Genomic DNA, 17394 nt, shown 5'->3' on the forward strand with positions numbered 1-17394 from the left:
ACCTACCCGCCTGTCCAACATCACTACTCTGGACGGCTCTGACTTAGAATAAGTGGACAACTACAAATACTTAGGTGTCTGGTTAGACTGTAAACTCTCCTTCCAGACCCATATCAAACATCTCCAATCCAAAGTTAAATCTAGAATTGGCCTATTTCGCAACAAAGCATCCTTCACTCATGCTGCCAAACATACCCTTGTAAAACTGACCATCCTACCAATCCTCGACTTTGGCGATGTCATTTACAAAATAGCCTCCAATACCCTACTCAACAAATTGGATGCAGTCTATCACAGTGCAATCCGTTTTGTCACCAATGCCCCATATACTACCCACCATTGCGACCTGTATGCTCTCGTTGGCTGGCCCTCGCTTCATACTCGTCGCCAAACCCACTGGCTCCATGTCATCTACAAGACCCTGCTAGGTAAAGTCCCCCCTTATCTCAGCTCGCTGGTCACCATAGCATCTCCCACCTGTAGCACACGCTCCTGCAGGTATATCTCTCTAGTCACCCCCAAAACCAATTCTTTCTTTGGCCGCCTCTCCTTCCAGTTCTCTGCTGCCAATGACTGGAACGAACTACAAAAATCTCTGAAACTGGAAACACTTATCTCCCTCACTAGCTTTAAGCACCAACTGTCAGAGCAGCTCACAGATTACTGCACCTGTACATAGCCCACCTATAATTTAGCCCAAACAACTACCTCTTTCCCAACTGTATTTAATTTTGTTTTATTTTGCTCCTTTGCACCCCATTATTTTTATTTCTACTTTGCACATTATTCCATTGCAAAACTACCATTCCAGTGTTTTACTTGCTATATTGTATTTACTTTGCCACCGTGGCCTTTTTTGCCTTTACCTCCCTTCTCACCTCATTTGCTCACATTGTATATAGACTTGTTTATACTGTATTATTGACTGTATGTTTGTTTTACTCCATGTGTAACTCTGTGTCGTTGTATCTGTCAAACTGCTTTGCTTTATCTTGGCCAGGTCGCAATTGTAAATGAGAACTTGTTCTCAACTTGCCTACCTGGTTAAATAAAGGTAAAATAAATAAAAAATTTATAAAAATAAAAATGTATGTGAACCAGCAACAAAACAATAAAGAGTAACAAAATGAACGTGCAGCTTTGTAGTGCAAAAAGGCTACAATACAAAAACAAGATCCCACACACAACAGGTGGAAAAAGGCTGCCTAAATATGATCCCCAATCAGAGACAACGATAGACAGCTGCCTCAGATTGGGAAACATACTAGGCCAACCTAGAAACGAAAAACTAGAATGCCCACCCTAGTCACACCCTGACCTAACCAAATAGAGAAATAAAAGGATCTCTAAGGTCAGGGCGTGACAGGGGTCTTGCCTCCAGAACTCATTTGGACATTTTATGGCCACAGTGTGCAAGCGCATACACACACACACACACACACACACACACACACACACACACACACACACACACACACACACACACACACACACACACACGCACACACGCATGCACACACAATGTCTTACTATATGTGTGAGGACTTTTGGGGGACCAACAATTGATTCCCATTCAAAATCAAATGTTTTCCTAACCCCTAATCCTAACCCTAAACCTGGACTGGCAAAATGTCCTCACTTCTTTGAATTTGAGTTGGTTTACTAATCTTATGAGGACTTCTGGTACTCACAAGTATAGTAAAATGTGTACACACACACACACATGCACACACACACGCACACACATGCACACACATACACATACTATAGGCTATAGACTTAGGCTATACGAAGTGCATGCTCTGAGAAGGGCAAAGTTATATTTCTGAGAAAATGTACTTTCTTCCTGAGGTTTTGCATTGCTGGGATGGTGTATATAAAACTAGGCTTCACTGCATTACCAGCCTGGTCACCCGTGACACAAGTCAGTATTCGACGTCCATCCATGTCTGAGGATGTCGGGAGATGTGGAAACCGGCCACGGGGGCAACAATGAGTGCTCTTACCTTCAAGTAGGCATAAGCATCTGCCTCTGATTCCAAAGGTTGCATGTTTGAATCCTTTGGATAGAAAGTTGTTTTCAATATTTTTTGTTTTAAGCCTATCCCAAACCTTAACCCTTACCTTAACCATTCGGATGTTAATGCCTAACCTTAAGAATTTGGAGGTAATGCCTGAACTTAACTCTAACCTTATAAATTCAGAGTTTGAACTTAACTTTAAAGGTTTAGAACAAATTCCAAATTTGATGTTTGAGAAACATGGATTAATGTCTAATTCTGACGTGAGACTGTGAGAGCAGGTAGCATTACACACTGCAATGGATAGGCTATCACAATCATGAGCCCTGGCCTGCCCTGCTCTTGCTGATGTAAAACCGTTTTGTGCTGCCTAACCAATGATTTATTTTCCAAAATATTACAAATCTGTGTGCGCAGACTAGGCCTGTCGATGTCCGGGTCAGTTTGATAGGGAGAGCATGAAGATGAGAAGGAGGACAGGAGGTAAGCTCGCTACTGCTATAATTGATTTGAATAGAAACAATATGGTTCATTTCCCATAATGAAGCTATTTATCAGAGTTATAGACCTTACAATAAGCCATATTCAAGTCATTTACATTTTCAATTAATTTACAACTTACATTACCATGAAGTGGGAACCACGGAGATGGAAAGCACATAATTGCTGAAAGTAGGTTAATTCGAGAAGGCCTAATTAATTTAATAAACAAATTAGGCACGTTTGGGCAGTCTTGATACAAATTTTTTAACAGAAATGCAAAGGTTCATTGGATCAGAATAAAACATTGCACATTTTATTTATTTATTTATTTCACCTTTATTTAACCAGGTAGGCTAGTTGAGAACAAGTTCTCATTTGCAACTGCGACCTGGCCAAGATAAAGCATAGCAGTGTGAGCATACAACAAAGAGTTACACATGGAGTAAACAATTAACAAGTCAATAACACATTAGAAAACAAAGGGGGGGTCTATATACAATGTGTGCAAAAGGCATGAGGAGGTAGGCAAATAATTACAATTTTGCAGATTAACACTGGAGTGATAAATGATCAGATGGTCATGTACAGGTAGAGATATTGGTGTGCAGAAGAGCAGAAAAGTAAATAAATAAAAACAGTATGGGGATGAGGTAGGTGAAAAGGGTGGGCTATTTACCAATAGACTATGTACAGCTGCAGCGATCGGTTAGCTGCTCAGATAGCTGATGTTTGAAGTTGGTGAGGGAGATAAAAGTCTCCCTCACCATACACTGCTACCATCTAGTGGCCAAAATCTAAATTGCACCTGGGCTCGAATAATACATTATGGCCTTTCTCTTGCATTTCAAAGATGATGGTACAAAAAAAATACAAAAGAACGGTTGTTTTTTTCTTTGTATTATCTATTGTGTTATATTATCCTACATTCCTTTCACGAACTTCAAAGTGTTTCCTTCCAAATGGTACCAAGAATATTTATATCCTTGTTTCAGGGCCTGAGCTACAGGCAGTTAGATCTGGGTGTGTCATATTAGGCGATCCTTAAGATTAACAGTCTTCATTATAATTTGACTATTTCTTCCAATTCAAAACACAAGAGGTAGCCCTACCTGTTTGACAGGCAAAATTATAGTCTACTATCCATAGATTTTGTCAGCCAAATCCATCGGTGTCAGTGAAAGGCTTGGTGTGTTAATTAAGAGTCTAATTAACAAATTAAAAAAATCCCCATCAAAATCTGTCAGTTTAAGCTAGAGATATCAGGTTTTTTGCATAGGCTGCGTCTCAATCCACCACATCCACCTTTTTCAGCCTTCTGCATCTGTGGTGGAAAGTGGCTAAAGACCAGGAGACTTCCCGAAAATTGGTCTTGTCACAAAAACGTCTGTAGTGTCCGAACGGTTTGGTCTACTAACTAATATGACCACTCTATGGAAATATGAGACTCAGGAGCATGATGGTGTTCCCCGTTTTGCTCTACGACCCCCCCCCCCCTCCCCCTCCAAGTGTCAAGGGGCGGTAACCCGGTGCCGGTTGAAAAATGTTATTGAAGTTTCGAGGTAGTTTTGTGCCAAAAAAAAAGGTTTAAAAATGTGTCAAACACATTATATTAAAATATTTCCAGAGCATTCTTATACTTCCTAGATATAGGACACCTTATTCATTATGATACATTTTTTGACTAACTGTTTTGCCATTGATGAATGTGTTATTCGATGTGTTTCTATGGGCTTTAGTAGTAAATGCCTAATTCAATTTATGTATAGTTTTACGTCTACATTGGCCCTAAAATTCCAAATCAAAATTGTAAATGATCCATGGTATGACCATCCTAAAACAATTCCATATGTTAGCTTAGTAGAACCCCCCCCCCCCCCCCCCCTCTTATGTTGAAGAAAATGGCTGAACGCATAGGCCTACCGCTTGTTACCTTAAGATAAAAAATAAATGATAGACCTGATTATATAAACCGATCTATAACGACACTTTAGTCCGCAATTCTTAATGCTAGAAACAACGCGTAAAATGCAGGGAAAGACGTGACCGATGCATATGGGATATCTTTCATTTAGCTCTATGACATTCAGAGGCTACAACCTTCTATTGCCGACCACACAAAAAATGTACTTTGCTTGGGAAGTAATGTGTGATTCTGTCACTATCAATTGATGTTCAACATTTCAATGGGCTATTAAACAACATACTAACTCCAAAAAAGTCAGGAGCTATTAGTTGATGTTCAACATTTCAAGCCAGCTAGCCTAAGAAGGAAGGGAAGTGTTATTTAGGCTATATTATTGTTATTATTTCAAGGCTATAGCCTGCCATTTAAAATATATATTGTGAACCATTTGTGGAGGCTGACAGGCTGACAGGAGTGTTCAGCATTTCAACAACACATCAACAACAGCACTTCAACAAAATGCCTATAAATGTAGCATTTAGGCTCTATAAAATTAAGGGAAAAAAGGTGAAAAATACTTAGAGTTAAATAACAGTTAAACGAAAAAATGACTTATACAGTACATTGCCTTTGAATTCACTTTTAGAAACACAAGTTTGGCCCGTATCTGGTTTGAGGATCATGCAGTGTGCATATAAGTGCATGCAGGCCTACCTGATGATATGCAGCTGCTGTGTTAAAAAAGAAATGGCTTTTTCTTAAATTCGTTGATGATCAGATACTTCAGTTGTAACTGGTTCTGTTGAGCTACATTTATTTTTACAGTTGTTAGAGGCCTTCAGCACGGTTCCAAACTTAGACTATCCTCTCTCTTTAAACAACAGCCTGTATACAAATTAAAATGTTGTCGAAATGTAGTGAAAGAGACTGCAACCATCCTGACAATGCGAGAGGTGGAGTAAGGATATGGGAAACTGTCCAGCCCCTTGGCGGGCATTGCAGACTTGTATTCTTACTTTGACTGTTTCCCTTTGAACAGATGTAAAGACTATTGAAGCTGTGTTCACTTGCAACAACACTCTGACATTGTCACGTTCTGACCTCGGTTCCTTTTTTATGTCTTTGTGTTAGGTTGGTCAGGGCGTGAGTTGGGGTGGGTAGTCTATGTTCTTTTTTCTATGTTATATTTCTATGTGTTTGGCCTAGTATGGTTCTCAAGCAGAGGCAGGTGTTGTTTGTTGTCTCTGATTGAGAATCATACTTAGGTAGCCTGTTTTTCCGCATTTTGGTTGTGGGTGTTTCATTTCTGTTTAGTGTCTGTTCACCTGGCAGAAATGTTTCGTTTTTCAATTCAATTAAATTATGACCAACACTTACCATGCTGCATATTGGTCCGATCCTTCTTACTCTTCCTCAGATGACGAGGGATATCGTTACAGACATAAACTCCACCTTATCTGTCAGACGATCCCTCTACACATCCTCCCCTGCCTTCTTCTCTCCATACCCAAGAAGAAGAGAGAGAGAATTGCCATGATGACCCTCTGGTCTCCTCTAACATACAGTATTCACGAATCTCCATGAACTTTCTCAGCGGACCCCAAATGAGTTTTTTTGAATAAAGTGCAAATTGCATTTCAAACTGAATTGAAAAGTGTCACCGCCTGCTCTCGATCAATTTACGCAGTGAGAGTTTTACTCACTTAGAAATGATTTTCAGGTATTAATAACCTGATGTTAGCTCGTACTGACCCTATCGAAGGATAATGTTTACATCAACCTCTCCCCTCACAAACGAAACAGCCAGGTGGAAAAGCCAGCATGGTATTTTTCAAAAAGTGCAAGATGGATGGAAAATAAAGAGGTTATCTAAGAGAAATACAGTTCCTAATACTTTTTTTTGCTCTTTGATGTTTCATAACTTATCATCTTACATATTACATAAATATTACTTAATAGTTCCTTTGGGAGTGGAACTCAAACCTTTTGTTCCAAATTTCTTGTTTGAGAGTGGGCATTTTGATGGGCTCACTTAGCATATTCTCTGATCTGAGGCAAAAGGCAGCCTCTCAAAAAGATACAGTTTGACGGGGTGGGCAAACTCAATTTTCTTTGAAGTAATGAAAATCTTATCAGCTAGCGTTTGAAGACTTTGATGGGCCTAAACAAGGGGAACGGGTACATTTTGGTATCTTTTACAACACACTATCACCCTTTTTTTCTACTTACGCACATTAGGTTCCGCTCAGATAAGGTGGACCAATTCAAAACAAATCAAATTGTATTAGTCACATGCGCCGAATACAACAGGTGTAGACTTTACAGTGAAATGCTTACTTACGAGCCCCTGACCAACAAAGCAGATTCCCCAAAAAATATGGATAAGAATAAGAGATAAAAGTAACAAGTAATTAAAGAGCAGCAGTGAAATAAGAACAGCGAGACTACATACAGAGGAGTACCGATACAGAGTCAGTGTGCGGGGACACCGGTTAGTTGATGTAGTGTGTACATGTAGGTAGAGTTATTTCAAGAGAGTAGCAGTGGTGTAAAGAGGGGGAGGTGGCTAGATGTTCATATTTTCTTTGACTAGATGTTCTTATGGCTTGGGGGTAGAAGCTGTTTAGAAGCCTCTTGGACCTAGACTATGAACAGTCTATGACAAGGGTGGCTTTAGTCTTTGACAAATTTTAGGGCCTTCCTCTGACACCGCCTGGTATAGAGGTCCTGGATGGCAGGAAGCTTGGCCCCAGTGATGTACTGGGCCATCTGCATTACCCTCTTAGTGCCTTGTGGTCGGAGACCGAGCAGTTGCCATGCCAGGCAGTGATGCAACCAGTTGCCATGCTCTCGATGGTGCAGCTGTAGAACCTTTTGAGGATCTGAGGACCCATGCCGAATCTTTTCAGTCTCCTGAGGGGGAATAGGTTTTGTTGTGCCCTCTTCACAACTGTCTTGGTGTGCTTGCACCATGTTAGTTTGATGGTGATGTGGACACCAAGGAACTTTAAGCTCTCAACATGCTCCACTGCAATCCCATTGCTGAAAATGGGGGCATGCTCAGTCCTCTTTTCCTGTAGTCCACAATCACCTGGCCTTCTCCCTATTGGCTGTCTTATCGCTGGTGGTGATCAGGCCTATCACTGTTGTGTCATCGGCAGAAAACTTAATGATGGTGATGGAGTCGTGCATGGCCTTCCTGTCATGAGTGAACAGGGAATACAGGAGGGGACTGAGCACGCACCTCTGAGGGGCCCCTGTGTTGAGGATCAGCGTGGCGGATGTGTTGTTACCTACCCTTACCACCTGGGGGCGGCCCGTCAGGAAGTCCAGGTTCCAGTTGCAGAGGGAGGTGTTTAGTCCCAGGGTCCTTAGCTTAGTGTTGAGCTTTGAGGGCACTATGGTGTTGAACGCTGAGCTCTAGTCAATGACTAGCATTCTCACATAAGTGTTCCTTTTGTCCTGGTGGGAAAGGGCAGTGTGGAATGCAATAGAGAATGCATCATCTGTGGATCTGTTGGGGCGGTATGCAAATTGGAGTGTGTCTAGGGTTTCTGGGATGATGATGTTGATGTGAGCCATGACCAGCCTTTCAAAGCACTCCATGGCTACAGACGTGAGTGCTACGGGTTCGTAGTCATTTAGGCAGGTTACCTTAGTGTTCTTGGGCACAGGTGGTCTGCTTGAAACATGTTGGTATTACAGACTCAGACAGGGAGAGGTTGAAAATGTCAGTGAAGACACTTGCCAGTTGGTCAGTGCATGCTCGCAGTACACGTCCTGGTAATCCATCTGGCCCTGCGGCCTTGTGAATGTTGACCTGCTTAAAGGTCTGACCTGTTTAAAGGTTACTCACATCGGCTGTGGAGTGCGTGATCACACAGTCTTCCGGAACAGCTGGTGCTCTCATGCATGTCTCAGTGTTATTTGCCTCGAGGCGAGCATAGAAGTAAAAATCAAATCAAATCAAATCATACACATGGTTAGCAGATGTTAATGCGAGTGTAGCGAAATGCTTGTGCTTCTAGTTCCGACAATGCAGTAATAACGAACAAGTAATCTAACTAACAATTCCAAAAAAAACTACTGTCTTATACACAATGTAAGGGGATAAAGAATATGTACATAAGGATATATGAATGAGTGATGGTACAGAGCAGCATAGGCAAGATACAGTAGATGATATCGAGTACAGTATATACATATGAGATGAGTATGTAAACCAAGTGGCATAGTTAAAGTGGCTAGTGATACATGTATTACATAAGGATGCAGTCGATGATATAGAGTACAGTATCTACGTATGCATATGAGATGAATAATGTAGGGTAAGTAACATTATATAAGGTAGCATTGTTTAAAGTGGCTAGTGATATATTTACATAATTTCCCATCAATTCCCATGATTAAAGTGGCTGGAGTAGAGTCGGTGGCATTGACAGTGTGTTGGCAGTAGCCACTCAATGTTAGTGGTGGCTGTTTAACAGTCTGATGGCCTTGAGATAGAAGCTGTTTTTCAGTCTCTCGGTCCCAGCTTTGATGCACCTGTACTGACCTCGCCTTCTGGATGACAGCGGGGTGAACAGGCAGTGGCTCGGGTGGTTGATGTCCTTGATGATCTTTATGGCCTTCCTGTAGCATCGGGTGGTGTAGGTGTCCTGGAGGGCAGGTAGTTTGCCCCCGGTGATGCGTTGTGCAGACCTCACTACCCTCTGGAGAGCCTTACGGTTGAGGGCGGTGCAGTTGCCATACCAGGCGGTGATACAGCCCGCCAGGATGCTCTCGATTGTGCATCTGTAGAAGTTTGTGAGTGCTTTTGGTGACAAGCCGAATTTCTTCAGCCTCCTGAGGTTGAAGAGGCGCTGCTGCGCCTTCCTCACGATGCTGTCTGTGTGAGTGGACCAATTCAGTTTATCTGTGATGTGTATGCCGAGGAACTTAAAACTTGCTACCCTCTCCACTACTGTTCCATCGATGTGGATGGGGGGGTGTTCCCTCTGCTGTTTCCTGAAGTCCACAATCATCTCCTTAGTTTTGTTGACGTTGAGTGTGAGGTTATTTTCCTGACACCACACTCCGAGGGCCCTCACCTCCTCCCTGTAGGCCGTCTCGTCGTTGTTGGTAATCAAGCCTACCACTGTTGTGTCGTCCGCAAACTTGATGATTGAGTTGGAGGCGTGCGTGGCCACGCAGTCGTGGGTGAACAGGGAGTACAGGAGAGGGCTCAGAACGCACCCTTGTGGGGCCCCAGTGTTGAGGATCAGCGGGGAGGAGATGTTGTTGCCTACCCTCACCACCTGGGGGCGGCCCGTCAGGAAGTCCAGTACCCAGTTGCACAGGGCGGGGTCGAGACCCAGGGTCTCGAGCTTGATGATGAGCTTGGAGGGTACTATGGTGTTGAATGCCGAGCTGTAGTCGATGAACAGCATTCTCACATAGGTATTCCTCTTGTCCAGATGGGTTAGGGCAGTGTGCAGTGTGGTTGAGATTGCATCGTCTGTGGACCTATTTGGGCGGTAAGCAAATTGGAGTGGGTCAAGGGTGTCAGGTAGGGTGGAGGTGATATGGTCCTTGACTAGTCTCTCAAAGCACTTCATGATGACGGTTGTGAGTGCTACGGGGCGGTAGTCGTTTAGCTCAGTTACCTTAGCTTTCTTGGGAACAGGAACAATGGTGGCCCTCTTGAAGCATGTGGGAACAGCAGACTGGTATAGGGATTGGTTGAATATGTCCGTAAACACACCGGCCAGCTGGTCTGCGCATGCTCTGAGGGCGCGGCTGGGGATGCCGTCTGGGCCTGCAGCCTTGCGAGGGTTAACACGTTTAAATGTCTTACTCACTTCGGCTGCAGTGAAGGAGAGACCGCATGTTTTCGTTGCAGGCCGTGTCAGTGGCACTGTATTGTCCTCAAAGCGGGCAAAAAAGTTGTTTAGTCTGCCTGGGAGCAAGACATCCTGGTCCGTGACTGGGCTGGGTTTCTTCCTGTAGTCCGTGATTGACTGTAGACCCTGCCACATGCCTCTTGTGTCTGAGCCGTTGAATTGAGATTCTACTTTGTCTCTGTACTGGCGCTTAGCTTGTTTGATAGCCTTGCGGAGGGAATAGCTGCACTGTTTGTATTCAGTCATGTTACCAGACACCTTGCCCTGATTAAAAGCAGTGGTTCGCGCCTTCAGTTCCACACGAATGCTGCCATCAATCCACGGTTTCTGGTTGGGGAATGTTTTAATCGTTGCTATGGGAACGACATCTTCAATGCACGTTCTAATGAACTCGCACACCGAATCAGCGTATTCGTCAATGTTGTTGGCTGACGCAATACGAAACATCTCCCAGTCCACGTGATGGAAGCAGTCTTGGAGTGTGGAGTCAGCTTGGTCGGACCAGCGTTGGACAGACCTCAGCGTGGGAGCTTCTTGTTTTAGTTTCTGTCTGTAGGCAGGGATCAACAAAATGGAGTCGTGGTCAGCTTTTCCGAAAGGGGGGCAGGGCAGGGCCTTATATGCGTCGCGGAAGTTAGAGTAACAATGATCCAGGGTCTTTCCACCCCTGGTTGCGCAATCGATATGCTGATAAAATTTAGGGAGTCTTGTTTTCAGATTAGCCTTGTTAAAATCCCCAGCTACAATGAATGCAGCCTCCGGATAAATCGTTTCCAGTTTGCAGAGAGTTAAATAAAGTTCGTTCAGAGCCATCGATGTGTCTGCTTGGGGGGGGATATATACGGCTGTGATTATAATCGAAGAGAATTCTCTTGGTAGATAATGCGGTCTACATTTGATTGTGAGGAATTCTAAATCAGGTTAACAGAAGGATTTGAGTTTCTTTCATCACACCATGTCACGTTGGCCATAAGGCATACGCCCCCGCCCCTCTTTTTACCAGAAAGATGTTCGTTTCTGTCCGCGCGATGCGTGGAGAAACCCGCTGGCTGCACCGCTTCGGATTGCGTCTCTCCAGTGAGCCACGTTTCCGTGAAGCAGAGAACGTTACAGTCTCTGATGTCCCTCTGGAATGCTACCCTTGCTCGGATTTCATCAACCTTGTTGTCAAGAGACTGGACATTGGCAAGAAGAATGCTAGGGAGTGGTGCACGATGTGCCCGTCTCCGGAGTCTGACCAGAAGACCGCTTCGTTTCCCTCTTTTTCTGAGTCGTTTTTTTGGGTCGCTGCATGGGAACCATCCCGTGGCACTGGTTGTAAGGCAGAACACAGGATCCGCATCGCGAAAAACATATTCTTGGTCGTACTGGTGGTGAGTTGACGCTGATCTTATATTCAGTAGTTCTTCTCGGCTGTATGTGATGAAACCTAAGATGACCTGGGGTACTAGTGTAAGAAATAACACGTAAAAAAACAAAAAACTGCATAGTTTCCTATGAACGCTGTCGGCGACGAGCGTTTAGCTCGTCTGGTAGGCTTGTGTCACTGGGCAGCTCTCGGCTGTGCTTCCCTTTGTAGTCAGTAATGGTTTGAAAGCCCTGCCACATCCGATGAGCATCAGAGCCAGCGATGTACGATTTGATCTTAGTCCTGTATTGACGCTTTGTCTTTTTGATGGTTCGTCAGAGGGCATAGTGGCATTTCTTATAAGCTTCCGGGTTAGAGTCCCGCTCATTCAATGCGGTGTTAGTGCCAGCCTCTGACTGTGGTGGTATGTAAACAGCTATGAAGAACACAAATGAAAACTCTCTCGGTAGGTGTGCGGTTACAAAAATACATAGCCTGCCGCCCCTTGTCTTACCAGATGCCGCTGTTCAATTTTGCCTGTAGCGGCAACATTATGTTCAAAATAAGTAAAATAATAAGTTACAAACAACTCAAATAAACAAACAAAAAAACACAATCAGCTGGGGGCACGTAAAACGTCTGCCTTCTTCTCCGGCGCCGTCTTACTTACTTTAGCTTTGCACCATTGAAATATATGCATGGCTCGTTGCTAATGAAGTTTTGTTCTGATCTTGGAGGTGGTGGAAATCTCTCAGGAGAGAAGGGTCCAAAATGTCCCCCCCCGGAACCCAGCATCTCTCCTCCGGACCGTACCCCTCCCAGTCCACGAGGTACTGTAGGCCCCCCACCCGGCGTCTCGAATCCAGTATGCCCCGAACCGTGTACGGGGACCCCTCGATGTCCAGAGGGGGCGGAGGGACCTCAGACACCTCACCTTCTTGCAGGGGATCAGCCACCACCGGCCTGAGGAGAGACACATGAAACGAGGGGTTAATACGGTAATACCTAGGAAGTTGTAACCTGTAACACACCTCGTTTATTCTCCTCAGGACTTTGAACGGCCCCACACACTGCGGCCCCAGCTTCCGACAGGGCAGGCGGAGGGGCAGGTTTCAGGTCGAGAGCCAGACCCTGTCCCCCGGTGCAAACACGGGGGCCTCACTGCGGTGCTGGTCAGCGCTCCTCTTCTGCCGTTCTCCCGCTAACCTTAGTGAATCCTGAACGGCTTTCCAGGTGTCCTTGGAGCGCTGTACCCATTCCTCCACCGCAGGAGCCTCGGTCTGGCTCTGATGCCATGGGGCCAGGACCGGCTGGTAACCTAACACACACTCAAAAGGGGACAAGTTAGTTTAGGAGTGGCGTAGGGAGTTCTGAGCGAGTTCAGCCCAAGGAACATACCTTGCCCACTCACCAGGCCGGTCCCGGCAATAGGACCGCAGAAACCTGCCCACATCCTGGTTTACGCGCTCCACCTGCCCATTACTCTCGGGGTGAAAACCTGAGGTTAAACTGACCGAGACCCCCAGTCTTTCCATAAATGCCCTCCACACTCTGGAACGGGGAGGGGTTGTAATTTCCCTCTAGGCAGGTGCCGAGGAGCCTTTCTCTGAGCACACACTGAGCAGGAGGAGACATAAAATCTCACGTCTTTAGCCATCGTGGGCCACCAGTATCTGGTCTGGACTCTCCACCGTAGTCGCACCAACGGCAACTCCTATACACCTACCTGAACACTCCTCTGACCACCCCTTAAGAGCCCCCTGTCGCCAGGAAATCACCGGGTTGTGTTGAGCTAGCCAGGGAATTCCCAACACCACTGGAAACGCAGGTCAATCTATAAGGAACAGACTAATCTGCTCCTTATGATCCCCCTGCGTTACCATGTCCAGCGGCACCGTAGCCTCCCTAACTACTCCTGACCCTAATGGTCGGCTATCTAAGGAGTGCACGGGGAAAGGTAGGTCTAACGACACCAGGGGAATCCCTAGCCTTAACGCGAGCCCACGATCCATGAAATTGCCAGCTGCGCCTGAATCGACTAGCGCCTTATGCTGTAGAGAGGGAAAAAACAGGGAAAGAAGTCAACACATACATATGACCGACAGGAAGCTCTGGGTGAGTCTGGTGCTTACTCACCTGGGGTGATCGAGTAGTGCTCCGCCTGCCCTCCCGGCTCCCAGACGAGTTCCTCCAGCACCGGTCGGCCGTGTGCCCTCGGCGACCACAACTGGTGCAGGAGGACACTCCTCTTCCGGTCCCCCTCGAAGCCACCCCTCCTAATTCCATAGCGATAGGGGCAGGAGGGCTGGTAAGTGGAAACGACAGGACCTGATTCGAACGCCCGCGGGCAGCCAGCAGGTTGTCGAGACGGATAGCCAAGTCAATGAGTTCATCCAGGGTGAAGGTGGTGTCCCGACATGCCAGCTTCCTGCGAACGTCCTCCCTGAGACTGCATCGGAAATTATCTATCAAGGCCCTGTCGTTCCACCCTGCTCCTGCGACCAAGGTCCTGACCTCCAGAGCAAAGTTCTGTACGCTCCTCGTCTCCTGACGCAGGTGGAACAGCCGTTCACCCGCCGCCCGACCCTCTGGTGGATGGTCAAACACAGCTCGGAATCAGCGGGTGAACTCTGGGTAATTATCCCTCGCCGAGTCTGGACCATTCCACACTGCGTTGGCCCACTCGAGGGCTCGCCCAGTCAAGCAGGAGACGAGTGGTGGGTGGAATCAGGCGCAGAGAGCAGGGTTCAGTAGATTGTCAATTTATTCTCCGGCGCACAAAAACGGTCACGCCAACACACAGGGCGTATACAATAGACCAGCCCAAACACAGGAACAAAATAGTCCGGAGAATAACCACACGAAAAAAACACCATACAACGGAGTAACAAAAACAATCCCGCACAAAACAAGGGCGGGACAACCTACTATATATAAGGACACTAATTAAACTAAAATACACACAGGTGAAACTAATAAGACAAAACCAACAGACAAACGAAAAAGGGATCGGTAGTGGCTAGTAGGACAGTGACGACGACCGCAGAGCACCACCCGAACAGGCAGAGGAGCCAACTTCGGCGGAAGTCGTGACAGATCTGACAGTTTGATTGAGGAGCAAGCTGGACTGTTTCTCACACAGTTGCCTGATATGATGGCAAGATGCCAACTTTGCCCATGAAATATAATGCTAATGCTAAATTGACGTCTTTCAACAACTACAAAAACCAACACACAGGATGAGAAGCTTCATGTCGGGTAGCCCATGTTTGGTAAGTTTATTAGGTTGAAGATACAGAGCAATTTTTGGTTTACAAGCGAAAAAGACGTATTCGAGTAATGTTCGTGCACCCTCTCAACAAAAAGCCCCCTAGCAGATAGCTGTATACGGATGCCGGGATCTTGACCAACTTAGCAGTGAGTGAGTCATGACCATGAAAACACACAAGACTGATAGCTATAGCTATGCTCAACAAGTATATTATTCTTCTGGTTTTATGTAGCTCTATTTGTGATACTTTACCTTGCCTCGTTGGCTTGTTAGCTTGCGAGGTAAATCAACCCTCAAAAGACATCTGCGATGTTGTAATGTCGACAATAATCATCTGATTACCCGTTTTCTGACTTCCATGAACTGCATCTGAATTTGGATGTGATCGTATTTACTGCCATGCAAACAAACCGCTTTCTGATTCAGAACTGTGCTGGCAACTTTTCATGACGTAGCGGGGAAATGGGTCTTTGCACTGGCAGTCAGTGCCGTTTACGATGAGGGATGACAATAATGTTTTCCATGAGCATGGCCTTATTTCTATTACAGCATGTTGGATAACTGTCATTCATATTCCATTCACCCAGTTCAACGTAACATCGAGAGGTTTAGGCTACTACATGATACTCTAGTTTTCCCTATACCCTATACCCAGGTCGCTACAACCTAGCCTATGAATTTACAACGTAGGTTCACACAGGTCGAGAGAAACAGTTGAGATGGCAGACAGTGACACATGGACAGATAGTGTCACGTTCAATACCGTCTTTCACACTCTTACCTGCATCTAGCTTATCTAGGGTGTAATCATTAGTCCAGCAGTTGCAAACAAGAGTTTCTATTGGACAAATTCAGGTATTTTTATCACCGTTTCGATTGCTTCCGTTTAAGAAACGTTTTCAACAGAATCAGTGGAATAAATACACCCCTGATCAAAACAGCCACATTGTATTCCTTCTCACCTCTATGCATTCTCCTCCTCTCACCTTTTCCCTTCGTACACAGCCTACGTCGTTACACACAGCCTACGTCGTTACACACAGCCTACGTCGTTACACACAGCCTACGTCATTACACACAGCCTACGTCGTTACACACAGCCTACGTCGTTGTCCCCATGTTAGCTAAAGTAACGTCCTAGTCAACATAGCTAATATAACTAATGTGTTAGTAAACCCGCTACAATCATGCAGTAACGTTACAGTGTATAGTCAGTAAGCTGTTACACCAGCGGGCTCGAGGAAGAGGAGGATGTGGAGTGCCATGTCGACAGCGGGCTTGAGGAAGAGGAGGATGTGTTGTGCCATGTCGACAGCGGGTGGGTGTCATATTGGAGAGAGTTGTAAAAAGAGGGGTCTCATTAGAATGTTCAAATAGTGGCATTTAACCATTGTAGCTATACAGCATGCCACTTTAAGCTGACATATTAGTTAAGTGTCACCTAAATTGATGTGTCACTTGTATGTCACTATAATGGTGTATTTATAACATTACTGACTGACTGATCACTGATTTGTACGGTAAGTGGAGCTAGATTCTCCATTACAACAGGAACTAATAAAGCTGGTCTCTTCAGCTGCTTTGTTCTGGCAGGGGCAGTCCAGTTATTCTTAGTCAGACTGTCACTGGTGGTATATGATGAGAAGAGGGGGCTGGCAAGTCCAGCTTGCATTGTTTACTGATATACCAGAGGCAGGTGTGGACAGTAAATGCTTTAAATAACCCCCCAACCCGGCACACAAAGAGATGGCCTTGGATGAAGCCTCTTAGTGTCTTTTTAAACCCTGTCACACGGTATTGAACTATCTTAACACACACGCATACACTAAAACACATGCACACGCACGCGCACACACACACACACACACACACACTAGAGCTGGGATGATAAACCACAAATGATCGACACCGACCATAGCGATCACAGGCACTTTGCTGATATCGTTCAGCAGTCAAATGTTATAGTGAAATAGATTTTTTGTCCATATCACCTAGCTGCCGTCTCTCTCTCTCTCTCTCTCTCTCTCTGTCTCTATCTCTGTCTCTATCTCTCTCTCTCTCTCCAGACAGTCTGAGCTCCATGTTTAATAGTGTAGAACAGTGTGCAATCTTCAAGGACTAATCAGAGATCACTGTAAAAGGATAAAAGGAGACAGAGAAAGGAGGGGGGATGAGGGAGGAGGGGAAGAAAGAGAGGAACTTGGATCAGGGGAGAGACAAAAGTGAGTGAGAGGGGAGGGTGAGTGGAGAGGGGAGGGAGATACAGGCAGGAGAGGGGGGTTGATAGAGAAAGAAATCAAGGACGGAAAAGTAGTCTGCGAGATAAAGGGAGAGGTTTGAAAGGAGGAATGGCGTGACTGGATCTCAGGTGCGAATACAATCACTAATAACCCTTGTTCTTTGAGAGGGTGTTCAAGGCCAGTCTTTCAATAGAAGAGAACCAGGCTGTTTTATCTAGGCTCTGTCTTTACCCATCTCGCCCTTGG

The sequence above is a fragment of the Oncorhynchus kisutch genome, linkage group LG2 (genome assembly GCF_002021735.2).
Source record: "Oncorhynchus kisutch isolate 150728-3 linkage group LG2, Okis_V2, whole genome shotgun sequence".
NCBI classification, from domain to species: Eukaryota; Metazoa; Chordata; class Actinopteri; order Salmoniformes; family Salmonidae; genus Oncorhynchus; species Oncorhynchus kisutch.